The sequence below is a fragment of the Eptesicus fuscus genome, chromosome 10, assembly GCF_027574615.1.
Source record: "Eptesicus fuscus isolate TK198812 chromosome 10, DD_ASM_mEF_20220401, whole genome shotgun sequence".
In the NCBI taxonomy this organism is placed as follows: Eukaryota; Metazoa; Chordata; class Mammalia; order Chiroptera; family Vespertilionidae; genus Eptesicus; species Eptesicus fuscus.
Window position 1 is genome coordinate 40,836,468 of NC_072482.1, and position 11,386 is coordinate 40,847,853.

The window sequence follows — 11,386 nt, forward strand, 5'->3', positions numbered from 1 at the left end:
CTTTCCAGCAGTTGGTGGAAATTATTGTGAAGAAACAAAAAGGAATTTGGCCATATGGTATGGAAATAGCAATAAAAAACTATTCTGCATATAAAAAATAAAGGAAAGCAATTATTACTAGTCCAGCTACTAGTAGGGTTCAGTCATTGGTTCGTTTACTCATTCAGGATATTATAATCTCCTTGGGGAAAGTTTATTCCAAAACATTACTCCTAATAATTCATTTGTCATGTTATTTATGTGAAGTAGACCCACTAATTCTAGCACTAAAAGACAAAAATGTATAAGTAAAATACATATATTTGGTTTAAGCAGAGTGTAAGAATGAGATCAAATTATTTTACCAGTTTGAATATCAAAATTCTTAAATATGAATTAAAGAGGGAATAAAGAGGAACAGGAAACACTAAGTCCAGTCAGTCTTCTTATGTTTTTTGCATTCATTTTTAAAAATCATACATTATTTCAACAGGGAAAAAGTAATGGTATGTATTATTTTAAATGTAGCTGAACTTTCTCCATTTTATATCTTTAGAATTCTACTTTTTGTCCATTTACAAATAAATATGTATTAAATATCCACTTTGTGCAATGCAATAATATAAATAAAATACAATTCTTGACCACAACAAGCTCAAATTTTAAAAGGCAAAAAAAGTAAACAAAATGGCACTAAAATATACGAAGTACAGCAAGTTCTCAAATAACATCCTTTGGTTCAAAGTTGTTTTATTATAACATCTATGAGATGCCGTTGGAACTTAACTCCTGTTTATATCAATTAGCCTGTGGCAAAATTGGTTTCATTATATGTCATTTCTCTATAGTGTTAGGAACCTATAGAGGGTGTTAAGTAAAGACTTACTGTATAGCCGAAACCGGTTTGGCTCAGTGGATAGAGCGTCAAGGGTCCCAGGTTCGATTCCGGTCAAGGGCATGTACCTTGGTTGCGGGCACATCCCCAGTAGGGGGTGTGCAAGAGGCAGCTGATCGATGTTTCTCTCTCATCGATGTTTCTAACTCTCTATCCCTCTCTCTTCCTCTCTGTAAAAAATCAATAAAATATATTTAAAAAAAAAAAGACTTACTGTATAATAATAATAGAGATTCCACAAGGTCATAGATGGCTCAGGGGAATCAGTAGATAAAAATGAATAGAATATATCAGAGAGACTAGGTTGTGAGGAACATTCTAGAAAGGAAATGAACAATATGCATAATGAAATGAGCACATGAGCCAACATGAAATGTCTTAAGAACTGCGAGGCGAGTGTTATGGCTAAAACATGTGGAAAGAAGGTTAGTGATGAGGCTGCAGAGTTTGCCAGGGCTGTAGTCATAGAGGGTTTGAATGTCATGTTAAGGAGCAGAGCCAGCTCCATGTCCATGTGACCCGTGCGGCTCTGCAGGGCCCACACTGAGAGGGCCTCCTGGCCCGCCTGATTTCGTGCTCTGCTGTTTCCCTCTTGGAACTTTTAATTTTTGAAGAAGCCCTGCATTTTCATTTTGTACTGGGCTCCACATACTATGGCTGTACTTACGTTAAGGAGTTAAAGCAATAACTTCTTCCAGAAAAAAAAAAATAGAGGCAGGCCCAAATCCTCCTTAGATTATTAGTGGTTGTTTGACTTTAACAAGCTTCAATTAGAATACACAAATGCCAACAATCCCAAAGAAGGAAGTCTTTGAAAGACCGCTCCTGACCAAATCTGCTAATTGAGTTAAATGACTGTGATTCTTGGCCTGTTTTTGCTGATTCTTGCTCAAACTCAGGTTTTAAAATAATCTTCAGTTCATTACTCTATGAACTTCTAAATATTCTCCAGGACTATCTTTATAAAAACAAACCCTTTAAACAGCACAGGTAAAATCATTTGGCGTCCCGTTGCCAGAACATACAATGTTTTATTCTCAGCCTCCTCAACTCAACATACTTTCCACTTAGAATCTTAAGCAACACTGTATAAAGTTATAGATGAACTTTTGTTTACCTTCTAGTTGTATTATTGCTTATCTATGAAACAACAAATTAGGTTAGATATTAATAATTCATTTACATATCTTTAAAATGGAAGTCTTCAGCCCAACAATGTTTAATTCATCTCCAGAAGTCGTTTTGAAATAAGTCTATTTCCAATATCTTCCTTTTATTTGAAGTATCACATTTATTCAACTCACCATCTGTTTCAATAAGAATATATCATTTCTCCATATGTATTATTCTCAGCAGTTTTTCCACCACAACCCTAGATCATCATAGGCAATACGTTTTCATTTTTCATTGTTTTGCTTTTATTGAAATACAAAAATTTATTAAGCACACTAATCTTAAGCATACATACTAATAAATATACTATATACAAGTATATGCAACAAATTTATATATACACACATGTACACACATGAATGTAACCACCATCCAGATCAAGATATGAAGTATTTCCAACACCCCAGAAAGATATTTTATATCCCATTTTAGTTAATACTCCCAGAGAGTTAACCATTAACCTGACTTCTATCATTTTAGATTAATCTTGCCTATTTTTGAACTTCAGATAAATGGAAATTTTAATGTATTTCACTCATCATTATGTCTGTGCAATTCATCCCTATTGTTGTATGTGGTAGTATTTTATTCATGTTTTATTATTTGAATATACCACAATTAACTTTTAGTCCACTAATTATAAATATTTATTACTGAATCTCACTGCCTAGTTTTAATAATCAGTGTTCTTTTTTAACTTGGGCTATTATTTCTTTAAACATTGTTTCTCCTCTAATCTCTCTTCCTTGTGCTAAGATTTCAATTACATGCCTACTCATTTTTATTGGGTCACACGTGTCTCTTACACTCTGCCCTATGCATTCCATTAAATTTCCTCTCTGTGCTTCAGTGAGATATTTTCTCTGGACTTATCTTCAGTTTCATTTATTCTTCCTTTTTCTGTGCCCAACGTGATGTTAATACTATTCAATTAAGTCTTAATTTTTTTTCTCTTTATTGATTAAGGTATTACACATGTGTCCTTATCCCCTCATTGCCCCCTCACCCCATCCCACTCATGCCCTCACCCCCCTGGTGTCTGTGTCCATTGGTTAGGCTCATATGCATGCATACAAGTTTTATGGTTGATCCCCCTTACCACCCCCTTACCCCCACCCTCCTCTACCTTCCTTCTGAGGTTTGATGGTCTAATCGATGCTTCTCTGTCTCTGGATCTGTTTTTGTTCATCAGTTAGTTCTCAATTTTTAAATGAATACTGTATAAGTCACATTTTCCTGCCTCGTTTTGTTTGTTTGTTTGTTTGTTTGTTTGTTTGTTGTATGTGATTCATTGTGTATAGGAGTAATGCAGAGGCTACAGATGATGTTATTTTCCTCCAGGGAAGGTTTACTTTTTGCTCTGTTAGACAGACAGGGTGTTTAAAATATAGATTTTATTATTATTTAGGTATGAAAAGTAAAACCTATCAGAAGATTACTACTGACATTGAAAAGATAGTTTTTATTGTCACAGATCCCAAGAGAAGGGAGCATGCACACCACGGGTGCAGGGACAGGGAGAGCGTGGAGCCAGGAGAAAGTTCTAGGCAGGTCAAGTGGCAGGTGGAGCAGGAAACTGAGCAACAACATTTACTGTGGTATCTGTGAGCAGGATCTGGCAAAGCGGGATGAACAGGTTTACAATTGGCTAGTTGGAGTAAAAAATGGGCAAAGGACCTTAATAGACACTTCTCCAAAGAGTACATGCAGGTGGCCAATAGACATATGAAAAAGATGCTCAACATCACTAATCATCAGGGAAATGCAAGTTACAACCACAATGAGATATCACCTCACACCTGTCAGAATGACTATCATCAATAAATCAACAAAAAAGTGCAGGCGAGGATGTGGAGAAAAGGGAACCTTCATGCACTGTTGGTGGGAATGCAGACTGGTGCAGCCACTGTGGGAAACAGTATGGAGTTTCCGGAAAAGAAAACTAAAAATGGAACTGCCTTATGACCCAGTGATTCCACTTCTGGGAATATATCCAAAGAAACCCCAAACACTAATTCAAAAGAATATATGCACCCCATGTTCATTGCAGCATATTTACAACAGCCAAGATTTGGAAGCAGCCCAACTGCCCATCAGTAGATGAGTGGATAAAAAAGCTGTGATACATTTATACAATGGAATACTACCTGGCAGTAAAAAAAGAAGGAAATTCTAACTATTGTGAATGGCATGGATGGACCTGGAGAGTATTATGCTAAGCGAAATAAGCCAGTCAGAGAAAGACAAATACCATATGATTTCACACATATGTGGAATCTAATGAACAAAATTAACAAACAACAAAATAGAAACAGACTAATAGATACAGAAAATAGACTGACAGCTGTCAGAGGGGAGGGAGGTTAGGGGGGCTGGGTGAAAAAGTTAAAGGGATTAAGGAAAAAAACCTCATAGACACAGACAAGCATGGTGATTACCAGAGGGAAGCGGGAGGGGTAGAGATAGAAAAGGGTAAAGGGGATAGATGGTGATGGGAGGAGAGACTTGGAGGTGGTGAACACAATACAATATACAGATGATGTATTTGGAATTGTACACCTGAAACCTATATAATTTTATTAAATCCAATAAAGTCAACAAAAGTACAAAATAAAAATAAAATTATCATTTAGTTTTAGCTCTGACAGTGCGTCTGTTTATTTATTTCCTAAGGAAATAGCCCTGGGACCTAGTGCTAAACATTCAGCCCCTCTCCCTGCCTGTCACCTGGAGAGCCTTGTGGGCCTCACATGCCTGCATGGGCAGCAAGAGCCTAGAGTGCAGCCCTGTAGCTCAGGCCAGAAGCCTTATAAGGGTCCTGGCCTGCACTCAGCCCTCTTGCTTGCCTGTTTTCAGTTCTCACATGTAGACTCTTCAAAATGGCCCCCAGAAAGCTTTTGTTGAAAAACCTCTGGTTTGTAGAGGTTTCGGAAGGTGAAGCCTCTCAGGAGAGGTGGTGCCAGGTTCCCTGCCCCTGGCGGGGTCTGCTGCCCAGTTAAGGAGCAGAACTCTGCCGGGAGCATCCCTGGGCTCCCAGCTGCTGCTGGCTCACATTCCCCGCCAGGAAGGAGAGCAGGTTAACTAGCTCCCATTAATTGCTTGTGGTGATCACCTGTCCGCTGCCCGTGGTCCAGCTTCCCAGCAGTCAGATGTTTACCGGTGATCAGCTCCTCTGCAGCCCTCCCCGTGGAACGTGGACCATGCCTGAGAAAACCGCACCATCTCACCTGGCGCTCAGACAATCAGCCAGGCTTTCCTAATTTAACCCGGTGCTCAAATGAGGATTTGCTCCCCCCAAGCACACCCAGCAGGTGGCTGGCCCTGGGCTGCCCTCAGTGAGAAGTGGGCTGACACTGGAGGGTGGCGCCGTCTCCCTGGTAGGGGCCCAAGCGGTCAGCTCCCCACACCCACCGTGACAGCTGCCTCCAGTGTCCTCGCCGGTCCAACACTGCTGGCCTGAGAGGTAGGTGTCTTTCCTCTTCTCCAGTCTCCCAGTCTCGCGGCCAGACCAGAGCATGCCCATGCGGCTGGGGGTTCGCCCTCCCAGAGGGCTTTCCAGGGAGAATCCTGCCATGGGGCAGGTGGGCCTGGCAGGACAGCCGCAGGTCTGTGGGGACCCTGCCCAGGGAAAGCTGGCACTAGTTTGTGTTCCTGCGTGTCTTCAGCTGGCATATTGGTGGATACCTGCATTTGGGGCATGTGTCCTCTGAATTACGCGTTGTCGGTTCTGGGCTCTGCGTTTGTGTTTAACTTCCTTCCCAGCACAGAAGGTTCCCTTTAAATGTCGTTTTCGCAGTTAGAGATTTGCCCTTGGGCAGAAAGTTGTGCACTGAGCTGCTTGGAGAGCAGACGCTGTAGGAATGGCAGGCTGTTCGGGCATTTGTGATCCATTTGCTTAGTGACACTTGTTGAGGCCCATCTGCCCTATAACATGGTGTCACTTGGGGAATGAAGGGTGTGAACGCTCTCTCTGGACAGGTGAGTGTTCGCTGGAGCTCACAGGACACACAGAAGAGCCTTGAAGGGCGTACTTCAGGGCAGCCCTAAGACTTGAAACGGTTTTAGGATCCCTGCCTTCTCTTTCTCCCAACCTCACCTCCTCAGGCAGCCCAACACAGCCTCCCTTCTGCGCTTGCTTTTTAACCATTCCAGTTCCCTTTGCCGAAGGTTCTCCCACTAGCCCGGCCTCACCCTCGGGCCCTTTCCCCGGGCCTCTGCCTCCCAGGGAAGCACCATTTCCTCAGGACCCCTGGCACTCCCTTTGCATGGAAGCTGCCAAGACTTTCAGCAGCTGACCCAGCTGACGGGCTGGAGCAGCCTTGCTCACAGCTTTCAGCTGCTCCTGCAAGGGAAGGCCTCCGTGCCCAGGTGTCATTCCTCCCGGGAGGAAAGCTCTGTCGCTGCTCTCAAGGACCACAGCACTCCGCTTGCCTGGGGTTTTCTTAGAATGAAGCGTGTTTGGGACTCTGTCCTGGTAGTGTGTTAGAGAGGACACGTTTGTGCCATTGGTGTGCTGGGTGCGCTGTTTCTATAGCTGGGAGGTCAACATGTAGGCACACCCTGGGCTGGGGGAGGCTGGTCGCCCACCCTGGGCTATCGGCCAGTGGTCGGCAAACTGCGTCTCGTGAGCCACATGCAGCTCTTTGGCCCCTTGAGTGTGGCTCTTCCACAAAATACCACGTGTGGGCGCGCACGTACAGTGCGATTGAAACTTCGTGGCCCATGCGCAGAAGTCGGTTTTCGGCCTGGGCGAGTCTATTTTGAAGAAGTGGCATTAGAAGAAGTTTAAGTTTTAAAAATTGGCTCTCAAAAGAAATTTCAATCATTGTACTGTTGATATTTGGCTCTGTTGACTAATGAGTTTGCCGACCACTGGGATATCCCATTCTTCAGCATCACTATCAGGGGCCCCTGGTACATGTAGGGACATCTGGTCACCATGACCCAGGAGGGCAGGTGAGGCAGCCTCTGGCATAACAGTGTGGGGGTCATGCTGGACCCTTGCAGGGTGCAGGGGTTTGCAGTTCTGACCCTCCTGTCTTCTTGCTCTGCAACCTGCACATCCATTAGGGCCAGTGTGTCTTCCAGCAGCGTGCCCTGTAGGCTGCTCACAGGATCGATCGGTCTAACTCAGTCCTTTGTCTTCCTGGGCAGCTCAGGAAAGCCCTCTTCCTCACGGGAGGGGGTGGGGAGGGAGCAGTGCGCATCTGAAGGAACCTGCTTGTTCCAGGCTACTGTTTTTATTCCCCCTTTTGGTGCAGACTAATGTCAACTTGTGAGTGGAACAGCATTGATATGCAGCAGGTGCGGTCACTAAAGCAACAAGCCCAGGCAGTCCCCACGACCCACACTTATGTGACCAATGGTGTTGGCTTGGCAGTAGTGTGAGGGTGGGAGACCCATTTCAGCTGTCTTCTGTTCTCGCCTTATTAATAAACAGACTTAATTTTAAATGAAGTATCAGCTTCAGGGATTCAGGACGTGGTTCCTAGAGGGTCCTGGGCTCTGGGATTTAGTAGGACAATGAAGGGGAGGTGCAGCATGGACGCTGGTCCAGGGAAGGAGAGCTTGGTCTGTGGTTGCAGCCGTGATACCAGGCAGGCAATGCCAGGCAGCTGCGGGACAGAGAGGGCCCTAACCAGACAGGCAGAGATGGGGCGGGGACCCTCCTGGGCCTCTGCCTCCCACTCTGCACACTCATGGTCACAGCAGTGGGAGTCCCTGGTGCCCAGGCCTGGCCAGAGGGAGCAGGATATTCAGAAAACCCGGCTAGTGGATGTGGCCAGGGCCTCAGAGAAGGGCCTGTGTGTTTAGGGAAAGAACTGAGCTGTGAACCAGATCACTGAGGAGTCAAAAAGCTTGACATGCCTTTAGATCTTCACTTTCTCCTCTTGGCTTTGTTTCTCTGTGTATGAAAGAGACAAGAAGTTCGTTGGTATTTATTTTCCTGCCTAAGATTAGCTCTGCTTCCCAAGGCCCTGCAGACAAGTAGTGCTACCTGCCTGTTTGTCATGTCTTACCTGAGGGGACTGAAAGTGCAGCCTGTAATTTATGCCCAAGACACTGGCTTGATTGTACCACACACATCTTTCGCTCAGAAAAGTCCATCATGCCTTCTGCCAGGCTGCCGACACAGCTGTGTGAGGAGAGTGTTGGAACATCTTTGCTTTGTGTGGAGTTCTGTAAATGTGATGGGTTCACATATAAAGAAGTGACTTTGACTTGGGAATGATACTGATTTGCTACACATGGAATGGGAGTTCAAAAAAGTTCAGATTCTGTAATAAATTGCAAAGACTTAACGATTTGTGTATGAGCTAAGCTGCTGTAGTTTTGTATCATATATGCCTTTGTACCATATGACCAGAAGCTTCCAAATAAAACCAGATGACCTCTTTCCCAAAAAGCAGGGGGGGGGGGGGGGGGCGGTAAAAAAAAGAGGTCTGAGAATTACAACTAAATTTAAATAAACTACTTTTTGTATAGTCAGTGTGAAAGAGATCAACAATAACCCTGAGCATCACAGGTGAGTGAGCACTGTTCTGGAGACTGTGAGGTAAGAAGATAAGCAAGGTTCTTGGCCTTGGGAACTCATAATCTGGGTGAGGCATAATGAAGACACATATGAAAATCTGACCAAAATAACTATGCTGTCTTCCATATTTCATAACTTCGTCTCCAATGCATGCATCTTGTCTAAAACATTTCAATTGATTAAAAAAATATATGTGCCAGTTTCGACACCAATGAAATACCCCAGCTTTCTATTCTTCCTCCTCCTCCCTTTCCTGCTATATTTCTTTCTGGTTCACAGGATTTTAACAATCCCACTTCTTAAATGGATCTTTTTCTATTGTCTTTCTTCCTCCAACCCACTTCCTCCTTCACCCGCCCCCCTCACACACACACACATAATGGAAGATAAAATATATTTGGAAATAATAACAGAGCCTCTTCAGAGAAGAGCATAGCATGTTCTTTGGCGGGGGGGGGGGAAGAGAACATCTGCAATACTGTCAACAATAAATTTTTAAAAATAAATAAAATATACTTTATGCCCCAAGTTTGGTGCAGTGCACTTTAAATAACTATCAATTTTTAAATACATAATCATCAGCCAACTTTAAAAGAGACTACTCAATGCTTTCCTGCTTTCTTTTTAAGATAAAATTGTCATTATAAATTAATAAACTTAGGAATTGTACACAGAAATTAGCAGAAATCTAGAAGCTTGCAAGTTTAGACACAAACTACATAGAGCAAATATTTTCTAAAAGGTTAATTTTCAATGTCAGTAATTTAGCTTAAACAATTCAGCATATGCAATGTGACAAAGAGCATGTTACTTAGGTTAAACCATAACCCAAATGCTAATCGGTATGATAAGCTGTAAGTAATCCTGTAAAGAACATAGGGGTGCATTTATCTTTTCAAATTAGTATTTTTGTATTCTTCTAATAAATACACAGAAGAAGGATGCTGGCTCATATAGTAGCTCTATTCTTAAGTTTTATCGAGGAACTTCCACCCTGTTTTCCATAGATTGGCTGATATACTAGTGTTCTAATCAGGAAACCCATTTTCCAAAGATGGTGCTACAAGAGATATGTTCTCTGTCTTTATTTTTCCTTTTTTTAGCCCATGCTAGTGATCATTATATATTTTTTAAATTTGTATTTTTAATTGAGGTAACATTAGTTAATATTATATAAGTCTCAGGTATACATCATTTTAATTAAATATCTGAATACACTATAGCATGTTCACCAACCAAAAGTCTAGTTCCATCCATCACCATATATTTGACCCCCTTTACCCATTTTGCTCTCCTCAAGCTCCCTTCTGGTAACCCTCTGGTGACCAGCAACCTATTATCTATATTTATGAGTTTGTTTCTTTTTGTTTTATATTCCACATGAGTGAAAATGTATGGTTTTGGTCCTATTCCATCTGACTGATTTCACTTAGCACAATACTCTAAAGACCCAACCATGTTCTTGAAAGTATCAATATTTTATGTTTTTTATGGCTGAGTAATGTTCCTGTGTGTGTATGTGTGCGCGCGTGTGTGCATCATCTTTATCCATTTGTCTGTTGATGGACACAGGTTGCTTCCATGTCTTGGCTATTGTAAATAATGCTGTAATGGACATGGGGGTGCATATATCTTTTCAAATTAGTGCTTTCATATTCTTCTAATGAATACCCAAATGAGGAATTATTGGATCATATGGTAGTTCTATTATTATTATTTTTTTTTTTAGGAACCTTCATACTGTTTTGCATAGTGCCTGCACCAATTAGTCCCACCAACAGTGTATAAGAGTTTTCTTTTCTCTACATCCTCTCCAACACTTATTTCTTGTCTTTTTTAAAATAACCATTCTATCTGGTGTGAGGTGACATCTTTTTTCTATATCTTGATCTACAACCAGTGCTTTGTAAATTTGCATATGCAATATCAGAAATAGGTTTTGAGAAGTGGTAATAGTGGTCTGTTAACCAGCATGATGAAGGTTAGAAATTGACTCCCTTGGGGAAACTTGAAAAGCATGAATTGGCAAAATTCCTTTAGAGGCATTCTCCATCCCTAAATGAATCAGGTAAAAGAACCTAAGGATAAAATTTAAATACTACTGTGTCCAGCTATGAACACTGGAGAATTCTTTTTCCTGGTAGGTCTCAAAAGGACACAGAGACCATTTCCCAAATTTTGAGTAAATAGGTGATCAGTAAGGATGGCAGACCCTCACCTCTGGAGTCTGGGCATTCATAAATCTTGAATGAACCCTCCTTGAACCATGGTGTCAGAGCACCCCTAAAAGGACTGAGAACTGGGATTCTCATGAGCCTACAGAACAGGCTGCAGGGAGTATTCTGCTAACACTGAGGTCTTTTTCTTTGGCTTAAGCAGTTAATTCAGAGAACATGAGAATATATTTTGGTATGACATACTGTAGTGTAGTAAATAATCCTAATGAAGAGGGAATATGCAAATTGACCATCATTCCATCACAAGAATGGCGGTGCCATAGCCACAAGATGTCAGCCCCAGTCCCCTCAGCCCCGCCAGGGGAGTGGCAGGCAGGCGGTGCAGCCAGACCTACCCCCAGAAGTCCCCAGTCCTTTCAGTCCCACTGGCAGCGAGCAGGCAAGCAGGCCCCACAGAGAGCAGAGAACCATGGGTAGTGGGCCTAAGCCATCAGAAGGACATCCCCTGAGGGCTCCCTGATTGGAGAGGGTGCAGGTTGGGCTGAGGGACTCACCCCTGACCCGTGCACGCATTTCGTGCACCAGGCCTCTAGTACTATTAATAATGGCCAATAGGTTTAAAGCACT